Source organism: Mesoplodon densirostris, chromosome 16 (assembly GCF_025265405.1).
Source record: "Mesoplodon densirostris isolate mMesDen1 chromosome 16, mMesDen1 primary haplotype, whole genome shotgun sequence".
NCBI classification, from domain to species: domain Eukaryota; kingdom Metazoa; phylum Chordata; class Mammalia; order Artiodactyla; family Ziphiidae; genus Mesoplodon; species Mesoplodon densirostris.
The window spans coordinates 25,356,508-25,369,332 of record NC_082676.1 but is presented as its reverse complement, the minus strand read 5'-3'; the positions used below and the strand labels follow the sequence as shown (position 1 = coordinate 25,369,332).

At 40.1% G+C, this 12,825-nt stretch overlaps 1 long non-coding RNA gene across 1 annotated transcript in view; it reads left to right on the top strand.

Annotated features, from left to right (window-relative positions):
• LOC132476701 (uncharacterized) overlaps positions 1 to 12,825 on the top strand; it is a 57,983-nt gene that overhangs the window by 662 nt on the left and 44,496 nt on the right. Inside the window, exons 2-3 of the long non-coding RNA XR_009530162.1 lie at positions 1,569 to 1,644; positions 1,893 to 2,014. This is a non-coding gene — a long non-coding RNA (uncharacterized LOC132476701). The remainder of the gene's footprint in view (positions 1 to 1,568; positions 1,645 to 1,892; positions 2,015 to 12,825) is intronic.

Below are 12,825 nucleotides of genomic sequence, written 5' to 3'. Positions count from 1 at the left end.
GTGCGCCACAAGTACTGAGCCTGTGCTCTAGAGCCCGCGAGCCATAACTACTGAAGCCCACGTGCCACAATTAACAAGCCCAGGCGCCTAGAGCCCGTGCTCTGCAACAAGAGAAGCCACCGCAATGAGAAGCCCGCGCACCGCAATGAAGAGTAGCCCCCCAGTCGCGGCAACTAGCGCAGCAACGAAGACACAACACAGCCATAAATTAAAAAAAAAAAACACCTGAGCTTATTGTCTCCTTGTAAGGAGGGGAGGCACAGCATGAGGCACAGGGAGACATCTCAGGAAGAGGGTGCTGGAAAGAATTTACAGGGTTTGGGCTTGGGCTTGTGTTAGGTAATTTGGAGGAGGGCTTCAGGAAGTGGGCCTTCTCTCTGGATTGGATGCTCTTAGGAGGTGAAGGTAATTCTATGATGGGGTATTTTAATAATTATTACCTATAAAGGGAGAAGAACCCTCATGTTAGCCAAGATAGGGGGATATTTGGTCTTTTTGTTTGTTTGTTTTTCTTTTGTGGTTGGGACAGTATTCTTGTTTGTTTGTATTCAAACATATTTATGGAGTGATTTTGTTTTTGTCTTATCCATCATGGTCACAGAGTGGCTTTGTCTGATGTTGGTGTTTTGTGAAATTGTTTATGTTCAGTAGGGCAGCACATCCTGGTTGATAACACCAACCTAGCTCCCCCTATTATAGCTCCCCCTAGTATATATTCTCTGCTTTGGGCCTCAAAACAACTGTGTGAGACAATCCACAAATAGTTTGTACTCTCCATTGGATACTAGTCCCTAATGTAAGTGTGGTAGGTAAAATTAGGTCCCTGTCTCCAAGGAGCTTATAGCTCAGTGAGAGTGATCCAAGCCCAGGCAATCTGCTGCCAGTGGCTGCTTTACCACCTTGAGAATCTGTATCCCTAAGGGGACTACACTGCCTCTTCAGTAATTTTCAGCTACTGATATCTGTGCATACCAGGATTTCTCAACAGCAGTACTCTCGACATTTTGGACCAGATAATTCTTTGTTATTGGTGGCTGTTCTGTGCAGTGTAGGATGTTTGGCAGTATCCCTGGCCTCTATCCACTAGATGCTAGTGGCACCCTTTCCCTAATTGTGACAACCAAAAATGTCTCCAGCCATTACCAAATCACCCCTGGTCAAAAGCCACTGGTGAATACCATTTGTATCCTCCTGGTCTCTGAGAGGTAACAAATATTTGGGGCATGACAGTCCCCAAATCACTTTGAGTGGAGAGGCCTTGAAGAGGAGAGAAGGAAACAATGTGGCCTACGTTTTTGAAAAGCCCATCCAACTAGGAGAATGAAGACTGAGACAAAGAGAAGACAAGTGGGAAAAAACAAAGGTAGAAGAGAAATGATAGAGTCAGAGAGGAGCTCATAGGAAATCACCCTTAAGTTACTTAGTTCACCCTAACAAAGTTAGTTCACGTTAATAAAGACAAAGCCTTAATGAGGCCTCGCTATACTGCCACTCCCTGTTTGGGAAATGCTGGTCTGATTAGCAAATAGTGTTGACCACTTTTGTGAAAAATTTATCTTCTTTTACAGCATGGTACCAGATATGACCTCCCTGAACTGGTTGCTTGCAAGAGACTTTCTTCAGAGATTTCAGGTTACCCTCAAGGTAGTTGTTTTCTTGGGAAAGCCAAGATTCCCTGGGGAGCTGGCAAAAGTCACAAAGCAATGGCAGCTAAACGTTTCCAAGTTTTCCAAGAGATAGGTTGTACTTAGATTAAGCTAATAAGAACGTCAGCACAATAGTTATTTGTATTTTCCTAACCTGTTTCATCCAGGAATCTGTAAAACATAGACATTTATTAATTTTCTTCTCATAATGGTGAGGGAAATCATTGACATTCTCCTATTTTATAGATACAGAAGCCAAATTATGGAGTCCACAAAAAGTAGTGAGAAATCCAGAACAGCCTCCTGGAATCTTCACTCTGGGCCATTCTTGATGCTCAGCACCACCCCAGATCTCCAGCTTCCTAGTAGTAAGCTACTGAATTTTATGTTTTCATAGGCTTTAAAATATTCCTTAGTCTCTTCACTTGACCCACAAAAACAGGCCTATAGAGGCTATGACTTTAAATAGTGATGGTACTTGAACTAGAACCCAGATCTCATTATTTTGGTCCAGTACTCTGTCTACTTAAGCAAGCCCATACATCCTTGTAGGTGATGTTTAACTTACAGAAAACATAATTAAGTTAGAAATTCTAATCCACAGGGAAATCCAGACCTATTCAATACTTTTCATTCATTTCATGGGGACTTTACGAGTTAGCTTTGATGAGTAAAAGAGAAGGTCACTGAGATATTAATGAAAAGCATTTAGTAACTCTGAAATTAAATTTGTCTTTGGGTTGATGAGGTAGACAGGAGGTATAGTGAGCACCGCCCCCTTACCCAAAGAAGTCTTGAATAGTTTATCCTCCGAGAACTAAACTAACAGAAATGAATTCTTAATTATTTAATCATATATAGAAATGACTTATGAGATAATGTGTCAATGGAGAGATTTAGGAATCTAGTCTAATGGAAATACTGTCTCCAAATAACGTCATTATGTCAGTGATTCTCAAATCCATTATTTCCAATTCAAACTTCTCCTCAGAATTCTAGCCTTACATGTCCAAGTGCCTATTTCTTTTCATTTGCTTGTCTCACAGAGATCTCAAAGTTATTGTGTTTATAACAGAACTCTGGGTATGTCCCACTACAAATCTTCCTCATCTCAATTAACAAGGCACTGCTCTCTACCCAGTTGCTTAAATCAGAAACTCAGGACTTAACTCAGTTCCTTCCTTTTCCTCACTTTCTTCATCCAATTCATTATCAAGCCTTATTGATTCAATGTCCAAAATAAATCTCAAATCCAACCACTTTTTTCTCTACTGCCACTAGCCTGGTCCAGGCGATAGTCATCTCTTTCTTGGATACTGCAACAGTCTCCTCTTGCCCCTTTACTTCATAACACTTACCACAATTTGTTTAATTTATTGGTCCGTTTTTCTTACTTGTGATTTAATTATCTCACTTCACTACTAGAATGTATATAAAGTGCTTGAGGATAGGTACAAAATCTATTTTTTTTTTTTTTGGCTGCGTTGGGTCTTCATTGCTGCGTGTGGGCTTTCTCTAGTTGTGGTGAGCGGGGGCTACTCTTCATTGCAGTGTGCGGACTTCTCATTGTGGTGGCTTCTCTTGTTACGGAGCACAGGCTCTAGGCACATGGGCTTCAGTAGTTGCAGCACGCGGGTTCAGTAGTTGTGGCTCGCAGGCTCTAGAGTGCAGGCTCAGTAGTTATGGCACACGGGCTTAGTTGCTCCGCGGCACATGGGATCTTCCCGGACCAGGGGTCGAACCCGTGTCCCCTGCGTTGGCAGGCAGATTCTTAACCACTGTGCCACCAGGGAAGTCCTGTTATTTATTTTTAACTGCATATGTCCTTTCTTTCCAGCTAGATTATAAAATCCTTGAGGGCAATGACTCTGTGTACTGTTGCCTTCTACAGTGTGTTAAATCTAGTAGGATCTTGATGTCAATTGTGTTGTGATTTACAGGGTTACTTAGTGTCTTGGCATCTCTACAGAAGACTTCAAAACTCTTAAGAAAACCACAACGATATACCACCTCACACCAATTGGATGGCTATTAGGGAAAAAAAAAAAAGAAAGAAAATGACAAGTGTTAACAAGGATGTGGAGAAATTGGTGTACTGTTAGTTGGAATGTAAAATAGTGCAGCCACTGTGTATGGCTGTTCCCCAAAACAATATGGTGGTTCCTCAAGAAATTAAAAATAGTATTACCATATGATACAGCAATTCCAATTCTGGGTATATATCCAAAAAAATTGAAAGCAGAGTCTCAAAGAGATATTTGTATACCTATATGTATAGCAGCATTATTCACAATAGCCAACAGGTGCAAGCAACCCAAGTGTCTATTGATAGATGAATGGATAAACAGAATGTGGTATATACATGTAATGGAATGTTATTCAGCCTTAAAAAGAAGGAAATTCTGACATGCTATAACATGGATGAAACTTGAGGACATTATGTTAAGTGAAATAAGCCAGTCACAAAAAGATAAATACTGTACGATCCCATTTATATGAAGTACTTAGGGTAGTCAAATTCATAGAAACAGAAAGTAGAAGGGTGGTTGCCAGAGTCTGGGGGATGAGGGAGAATGGAGAATTGTTGTTTAATGGGTATAGAGTTTTAGTTTTGCAGGATAAAAGGTGTTCTGGAGATTGGTTGCACAACGTGGTGAATGTACTTAGTTGTACACAAAAATGGTTAAGATGGTAAATTTTTTTTTTTTTTTTTTTGCAGTATGAGGGCCTCTCACTGTTGTGGCCTCTCCCATTGCGGAGCACAGGCTCCGGACGCGCAGGCTCAGCGGCCATGGCTCACGGGCCTAGCCGCTCTGCGGCATGTGGGATCCCCCCGGACCAGGGCACGAACCCGTGTCCCCTGCATCAGCAGGCGGACTCTCAACCACTGCGCCACCAGGGAAGCCCAAGATGGTAAATTTTATGTGTATTTAACCAGATTTTTTTTTCAAAAGACCACTGAATAGGGAATCAAAAGACCAAGGTTGGAGTTCCTTGTTCCTTGATGACTAATGAATCTTGAGCAAGTCACTTTTTCACTCATGCCTTGATTTCTTCATCTTTAAACAGGATAAGAAAACATTCCCAGCTTCTGGGTTTATGTAAGGATCAGAGAGAAAAAAAAAAACTCAAAAAATGAATAACTCTTAAGATAATTTTTTTGAGTAGTAGTTCTAGTATTCCAGTGTCCCTTATCTCCTTTAATATTCATTACAAATTTTATGTCTTATTTCATAACAAAATATTCCTAAAGACATCTTAGCAATAACCTGTTACCACTTCAAAGGATATATACGCTGAACTCTTTCAACTTGGGTTGCTCACCTTATAATTTGGTCCTGGGAAAACAGCAAATAAAAAGCCTTTATGAAGGCTATTGATGACCTAAGATCCTAATTACTAATGTGGTTTAGCATTAATTGAGAAAATACAAGTTTAGGATTCTCATGTGAACATAATAAAGCTGGTCCCAAATTAAGGGGATAAGAGGAAGAATGAACATCTGCTGAGTACCTAATAACTGTTAGGCCCTATAACAGATGTGTTACATGCATTATCTCATTTAATCCTCACAACAGTGTTGTCAGGTTAATAACATCATACTCGTTTTATAAACGGGGAAAACAAAGCTGAGAGGTCGTCACTTGCCCAGGATAACACAATGAATGACAGAGATGCAATCAAATGCAGGTCTGTGTGACTCTAAAACCCATACTCTTTCTACTGTTACACTGCCTCTCAAAATATATTTGACTCTGCCTCTTGGTAATAGAGTTAATGGTAAATATTATATATTTGATATATATTCATACATTTATATCAGTTATCTTCCCTTAGTCGTTACAAGTAAGATAGACTGTGGTAGGGACAATTATCACCACTTTATAGATGATGAAACAGATAGGAAATTTAACTTACCTAACACCAACATCAACCAGCCAATAAATAATAATAACAGGACTTGAAAATAGGTACTGCAGTTCTCAGACCCATGTGTTTTCCACATCAGCCTCATGAGAGCAGAATTTTATCTCTGAATTTTCTGGTTCTGACATTTTTTATGGGAGCGAAAGAGTGAGCATCTTGAAAGTCCTTCAGTTCTCAGTATACATGGACAGATTAAACACAAATTCATCCTTATTCTCTCCCCCATTCACTAAAATGACATTGAGTTAATATTTTTAATGTTATCAGTCCACAAGGACAAAGGGAATAAGAAAGATAACAGGGCTTCCCTGGTGGCGCAGTGGTTGAGAGTCCGCCTGCCGATGCAGGGGACACGGGTTCGTGCCCCGGTCCGGGAGGATCCCATATGCTGCGGAGCGGCTGGGCCCGTGAGCCATGGCCGCTGAGCCTGTGCGTCCGGAGCCTGTGCTCTGCAACGGGAGAGGCCACAACAGTGAGAGGCCCGTGTACCGCAAAAAAAAAAAGAAAAAAAAGAAAGATAACAGCAGATGACGGATATCAACAACATTTTGGAAGATGGAAAGTTGAGCCGAGAAAATTGAATTCCAAATACTGGGGAGGGATATACTAATGAGAGGCAAGCAGGTTCATGTTGCAGAACACTAAAACATCAGGAATTGAAAGGAGCAGATACTGTAGCAGCAGAGATATGTGAGGGGCCAAAATGAGGGGCATCGGCTGAAAGTCTATATAAGAAGTTAAACTACCGGGCTCCTTCCTCATCCTGCTCAGTTAGGCAATTATGCCTCTATCTCCCTGCTTTATTCTGTGAAAAATTGAATTAGAGAAGCTCCAGACTGAAGTACCAGGTACAGCTAAAGGTCATAGCTGAGGAGGCTGGGGTAGGAGGATACCACGCTGAAAACAGAGATCAGATGAGTATCTACATGCTGAATGATGAAACTCGCCCAGCCTTCTTGCTGTACTTCACTCCAAGGATGCTGACAGCAAGGCTTATATTCTCGAGGCAGGACAGCAGAGGATTAATTTTGGGAGAAACTTAAAATTGGATAAATCCAGAAGAAATATCTATAGATAATGATACTTGAGGGTCTCCCAACAAAACAAATAGGTCCCCACTTTATCAACCTGTGATGAAACCCACCAGCTGACAAACTCTTCCACCTAACAGACCTTCCAAATACCTTTGTAATGACTCACTCTTAAATATGAAGGGACAGCAAAGGATCACCAGATAGTTGAGATAAACCTTCACCAAGAAAAACAGCATCAAACAGAAATGGAAAACAGGCAATATAGAGAACAGAAGAATATTTTTTTGAAAACAATAAGCATCCTCTGCCTCTGATAGTATAAAATAATGTATCCATAAAGCAAAGGCAAGTTGCTCCAAAAAAAAGGAGCAATCAGAGAAAAATAGCTCTGGGAAATTTTTTTAATAGCAAAAACAAATAATAGAAGTATTAATGTATAAAATTGAGGAAATCTCCCAGAAAAATAGAACAAAAAGACAGACCTGAGAATAGAAGAGAAAAGATAATTGGAGAATGAATCCATAAGGTCCAATGTTAGGCTAACTGCAGTTTTAGAAATGGAGAAGAAATGAAGGGAAGAAACTTATCAAAGAAATCACAAGTTCTCTGATAACTGAAGGACACGAGTTTCCAAATTGACAGAGCCTGCTGAGCGCCCAGCATAATGAAGGGGAAAAAAACAAAACCAAAAGAGCTATGGGACATTATCATGAAATTTCTAAAGACAAGGGATAAAGAGAAGATCCAAAAATCTTGTTGATAGGAGGTGAAGAGGGAGCAGGGAAAGGGGAATGGATTGTTCATAAAAGAGTAGGTAATAAGAATAGCATATTTCTTAACATTGACACTGGTGGTTAGAAGACGATGAAACAGTGCTTTCAAAATTCTGAGAAAATTATTTTCAACCTAGAATTCTATACTAAGTCATGTTATTAATCAAGTGTGAGGCACAATTAAAGATGCAAGGATCAAAAACATTTACTAACCCCCAAGCTTTTCCTGGGACACTACTGGAGGATGTGCTCTACTGAAACAAGAACGACCAAGATAGAGGTTTTAGGAAAGAGGGGAATCAACCTAAGAAAGGTAAAAGGAAGTCCCAAGATGATAGCTGTACAGCAGACCTTGTGAGGGATAGTCCAGACTAAAGGGGAAGGAGTGCTCCAGGGGAGTATTTCCAGTAAAACTGTTAGAGTATACATGTTTGGGTGTGCTGAAAATAGTTAAGGCATTTTTACATTTCTGTTAGAGAGTCTGGAACAGTTAGTGATAATGATACAGAAAATTTGGCAAACAAAAAACTGAGGCGATTATTAATTGCAAGACAAACAAAAAGTTACATAAGAAAGGAAATGTAATCATAATACAATTAATTGATGAAGAAGTAAACCACACTTATAGACCCATAATAAGGTTAATTTGAAACATTGATTTAATTTAATGTGATATAACAATATTGTGAGGCTGAAGGGAGGGAAACATAAAGTGTTGGATCTTTATCTTTTATATCAGGTACTGTTTAAAGTTTACAAATCAAAAAAGAAAGCAGTAAAAATATTTAATTTAGGAAAATGTTAGTAAATATGCAAAGAAAAAAAGCCAGTGAAAGAGTCTGGGAGGGTATCTCAGGCTTTGGGGAGGCCACCACTTTTTTTTAAGTCTGTGTGTGTGTTAAAATATACTCCTGCTGTGTTTTGTTATGAGCCTTGTAGTTCCACATGACTTTTTTTAAACCACAAGACTTAAAGTATTTACATGTATTACCTTGATAAACATTAAAAATATCCAACATAGAAAGAGAGAGATAGCAGGAAAGAGAGAAAGAAAATCTTGTGTCTATCCAGATCTATGATATAAAATGACATTATGAATTTTCTTTATAGAGAAGTCCTGGAAGAATACCAGAAAATAACAACCCTAGATATTTCAGAAGAATAAAACCCTAACTGTTTAGGCCATTTTTTAAAGTATCACATTTAATTTGGGGTGTCACAGTGGCTGCCTTCTCCCAAAATGAGAGAAATAAGGTGGAATACTAGAGCATTGCTATCCTCTGAGTTCTAATCAGTCTTACTGGCTGATTTTTTTAAATTGTGAAAACAAATGTCATCGATCTTCTGGAATCTCAAAAAGATGTTATCCTCAAGATTAATGTTGTGAGACTGTCTCATATATGGAATTAGGAGACCTAGGTTTAAATCCCCTTTCTGTGACTTACTGGCTCTGTCACCTTAGGTATATTATTGATTCTGGCCCTCCCGTTTCTTCTGCTTACTCCAGAAGCTAAATTGCAATGAAAAATGTTCAAGAAGAACTGCTTCATGCTAAATCTCTCTAGTAGCGAATATGCTCCAGTGTACTTATTAGGGATTATTCAGTCTCCTCTATTAAACTATAAGAATTTTAAAAGTACCAACTATATCTTTGCCTCTGAAATTTTCCACATCCTATTATTGCTGTTCTCTGCTTCTAATGGGCACCAAATCAATGTTGCCAGAGATTTATTGACCATATTGTGAGGAGAATGTTTGTCATTAAATGTTCCCAGGGCTTCCCTGGTGGCGCAGTGGTTGAGAGTCCGCCTGCCGATGCAGGGGACACAGGTTCGTGCCCCGGTCCGGGAAGATCCCACATGCCGCGGAGCGGCTAGGCCTGTGAGCCATGGCCGCTGAGCCTGCACGTCCGGAGCCTGTGCTCCGCAACGGGAGAGGCTACAACAGTGAGAGGCCCGCGTACCACAAAAAAAAAAGGAAAGATTTTATCCAAAACCCTGGAGTATCCCAAAGATTTGGTAAACTTAACTGCTATTGTTACTGATATCCATGTTCTTATGAGTATTAACAAAAGAATTTATGACACAGCTAAACAAAATTATAGCATGAAATCTAGAGGAAGCCTGGTGAAGGAGACATAAAGAGAGTTTTATGATCTTGAAAAGTACAAACGGGACTTCCCTGGTGGCATGGTGGTTAAGAATCCGCCTGCCAATGTAGGGGACACAGGTTTGATCCCTGGTCTGGGACGATCCCACATGCTGTGGAGTAGTTGTGGCCCACGGGCGCACTACGCCCATGCGCCACAACTACTGACCCTGCGCTCTAGAGCCTGCAAGCCACAACTACTGAGCCCGTGAGCCACAATTACTAAAGCCTGCACTCCGCAACAAGAAAAGCCACCACAAGGGCCTCCCTGGTGGCGCAGTGGTTGAGAGTCCGCCTGCCGATGCAGGGGATACGGGTTCGTGCCCCGGTCTGGGAGGATCCCATATGCCGCGGAGCGGCTGGGCCCGTGAGCCATGGCCGCTGGGCCTGCGCATCCGGAGCCTGCGCATCCGGAGCCTGTGCTCCGCAGCGGGGGAGGCCACAACAGTGAGAGGCCCGCATACCACAAAAAAAAAAAAAAAAAAAAAAAAGAAAAGCCACCACAATGAGAAGCCCGTGCACCACAACAAAGAGTAGCCCCCGCTCGCCGCAGCTAGAGAAAGCCTGCACAGCAACGGAGACCCAACACAGCCAAAAAAAAAAAAAAGTACAGAGTGAGACTTAATTTGTTCAACAATACCTAGAATATTAGAACTTTAGCTCACCTTTGGAAATTTAAAATACACTTTCAGAAAATAAAAATTAAATTTAAATGCCCACTAGATAGTGGACCTTAAAATTTTTAAAAGTAACCATTTCATATATTTTAGAACAGTATAATTTTTCAATTAAGGCTATATTATTATAGCTAATATTTATTGAATGCTTCCTTTTGAACACTCCTCTAAGCTCCTTAATATATTATCTTGTTTTCCTCTAACCCTGTGAAATAGGTACTGTAATTACCCCCATTTTACAAATAAGAAAGTGGGCTCAAAGAGATTAACTAAATATCATCTTCCAGATGCGATCTGATCAGTTCCCAGATATTATACCTCCTTTAAATATGACAACTTTTCCCCTTTATTTATTTATTTATTTATTTATTTTTAAATTTTTGGCTGCGTTGGGTCTTTGTTGCTGCATGCAGGCTTTGAATAGCTGCAGCGAGCATGGGCTGCTCTTCGTTGCAGTGTGCGGGCTTCTCATTGCAGTTGCTTCTCTTGTTGCAGAGCATGGGCTCTAGGTGTGCAGGCTTCAGTAGTTGTGGCATGCGGGCTCAGTAGTTGTGGCTCATGGGCTCTAGAGCGCAGGCTTAGTAGTTGTGGCGCACGGGCTTCGTTGCTCCGAGGCATGTGGGATCTTCCCGGACCAGGGCTTGAACCTGTGTCCCCTGCATTGGCAGGCAGAGTCTCAACCACTGTGCCAGCAGGGAAGCCCCCTAAAGTTGGGTTCCTTTGAAGTGACCCAAGGCTCTCTTAATATCTTCCTTCCTAAATTGTACTCCAATTCTCTTTTGATGGTGTTAAACTCATTCCAGTTTAAGATTGTTCTTGGTGGAGCCATCTGACCTGGTAGCTTTTATTATCCTCCCACATGTATAATCGCTTGTTAGCCTCTTTATTTCTAGCTTCCTCTAAGTATTTCTTCTCAAGTTCTTGGTTTCCCAACATACAGTGTTACTTCTCTTCTGTTAGATAACTTTTTTTTTTTTTTTTTTTTTGGTGGCGCTGCATGGCTTGCAGGATCTTAGTTCCCCGACCAGGGATGGAACCCGTACCTCCTGTGGTGGAAGCCCAGAGTCCTAACCACTGGACCACCAGGGAAGTCCCTAAATAACTCTTTTAAACAAACAAAAAATACCTTTAAATAGCCTTATTCTTTTTGAGAAATCTCTTTTCCTTCCCCAAGTTCCCTTCCACCCAATAACCTCAGTAAAAATAGTCTCTTTCTCTGCTGAAACTTTGTAGTACTTCACTTATGCCTGCTTTCTTTATCTTATTTGTCATGTTCTCTCTAGCATTAGAGTTGTGTGTATTCATTTACTGTTTGCTAGAATCTAAACCTCTTGGGACAAGAGCCAAATTTTACACATTTTTGTATTCCTTGCACATAATAAATGTTTAGTGAGTGTTGTTGAATGAATGAATAGGCAAATGAATAAATGGAGTCCTATTTAGTGGTGTGTTAGAGTTGCTCTTACTAGATTCTGAATGCTAATTGTTAAATTTTCAGGAATTTTGCTAGTAGGCTGTTAAACTATTGGTAGCTTGAAAACTGACCATGGTAGAAGTATTTCCACCAATGTTTTGTTGCACAACACAACAAAGTTTTTTTTTTCCACCAGAGAGCCAGTTATTATTAAACAGTTATATATTTATCAAACATTTACCAGCACACCACTGGTCCTATTCTTCCATACTAGAAAGCTGTATATACCTCTTTGTGTTAATATTAAAAAGCTGAAGAGTTTCTAAGCCATCTTTTCTAATCTCAACATTTTACAGATAAAGAAATTGAGATCCAGAGAAGTGAAGTGGTTTGTATATGTGATACATCTAGATAGTAGCAACTTCCAGCTCTTCATTCTTCTGGTCATTTCTTCTTTTTATGCCACCACATTGACTTCATTTCTATGTTGTTTTGTTGCTTTGTTCCTTGGTATAACTTCAGATAAGGTCATAAGTATTGTTCCACACATAATAATTATTAAGGGGTGTCAGTGAACAGAACACAGCTTTCTCTACTCTTTGTTCCTTTTGCAAACAGATTTAACACATTTGTTTTTGGAGAAAGAGCAGATTTTGTTCCTGAGTTTTATGGGCTGAGAAAAAAAGTTTTGCCTTTAATGTTTCTTTATTGTTTAGTTAAAAATTTTTTATTGAATAAAAGAGACTGCGTTTCATAAAAGTACATTATATGACACTTAGAAATGTGTTTGTAAACTTTTATTGCATACTACCCGAGAATGACTGTGAAAGCCAGGCAGCAACAATTTTGTCTCTTCCACAGTGGCATGGCTGCCCAGTAATATCTTCTTCACTGACCTGCCTTGTTTTCTAAAATTCTCACCATTAGTTTGACAATCTGGAATCAAGGTATTTGTTAAAATGCACAAATGTTACCTCGGAAGAAAAGCTCAAAAAGCCATTTTTAGAACACTAGAGGAATAAAAATAGGACAGATATTTCGTGATTTTGAAGGGATAAGGGTGATAAAGAGAGGCCCAAGATAATGTAGGAATTTCCAGTAGGATAGGTAGGACAAGCTTATCTTTGGTGATTTGTCACAACTTAGAACCCATGGGGACTTCCCTGGCAGTCCAGTGGTTGGGACTCCACCCTTCCTTTGCAGGGT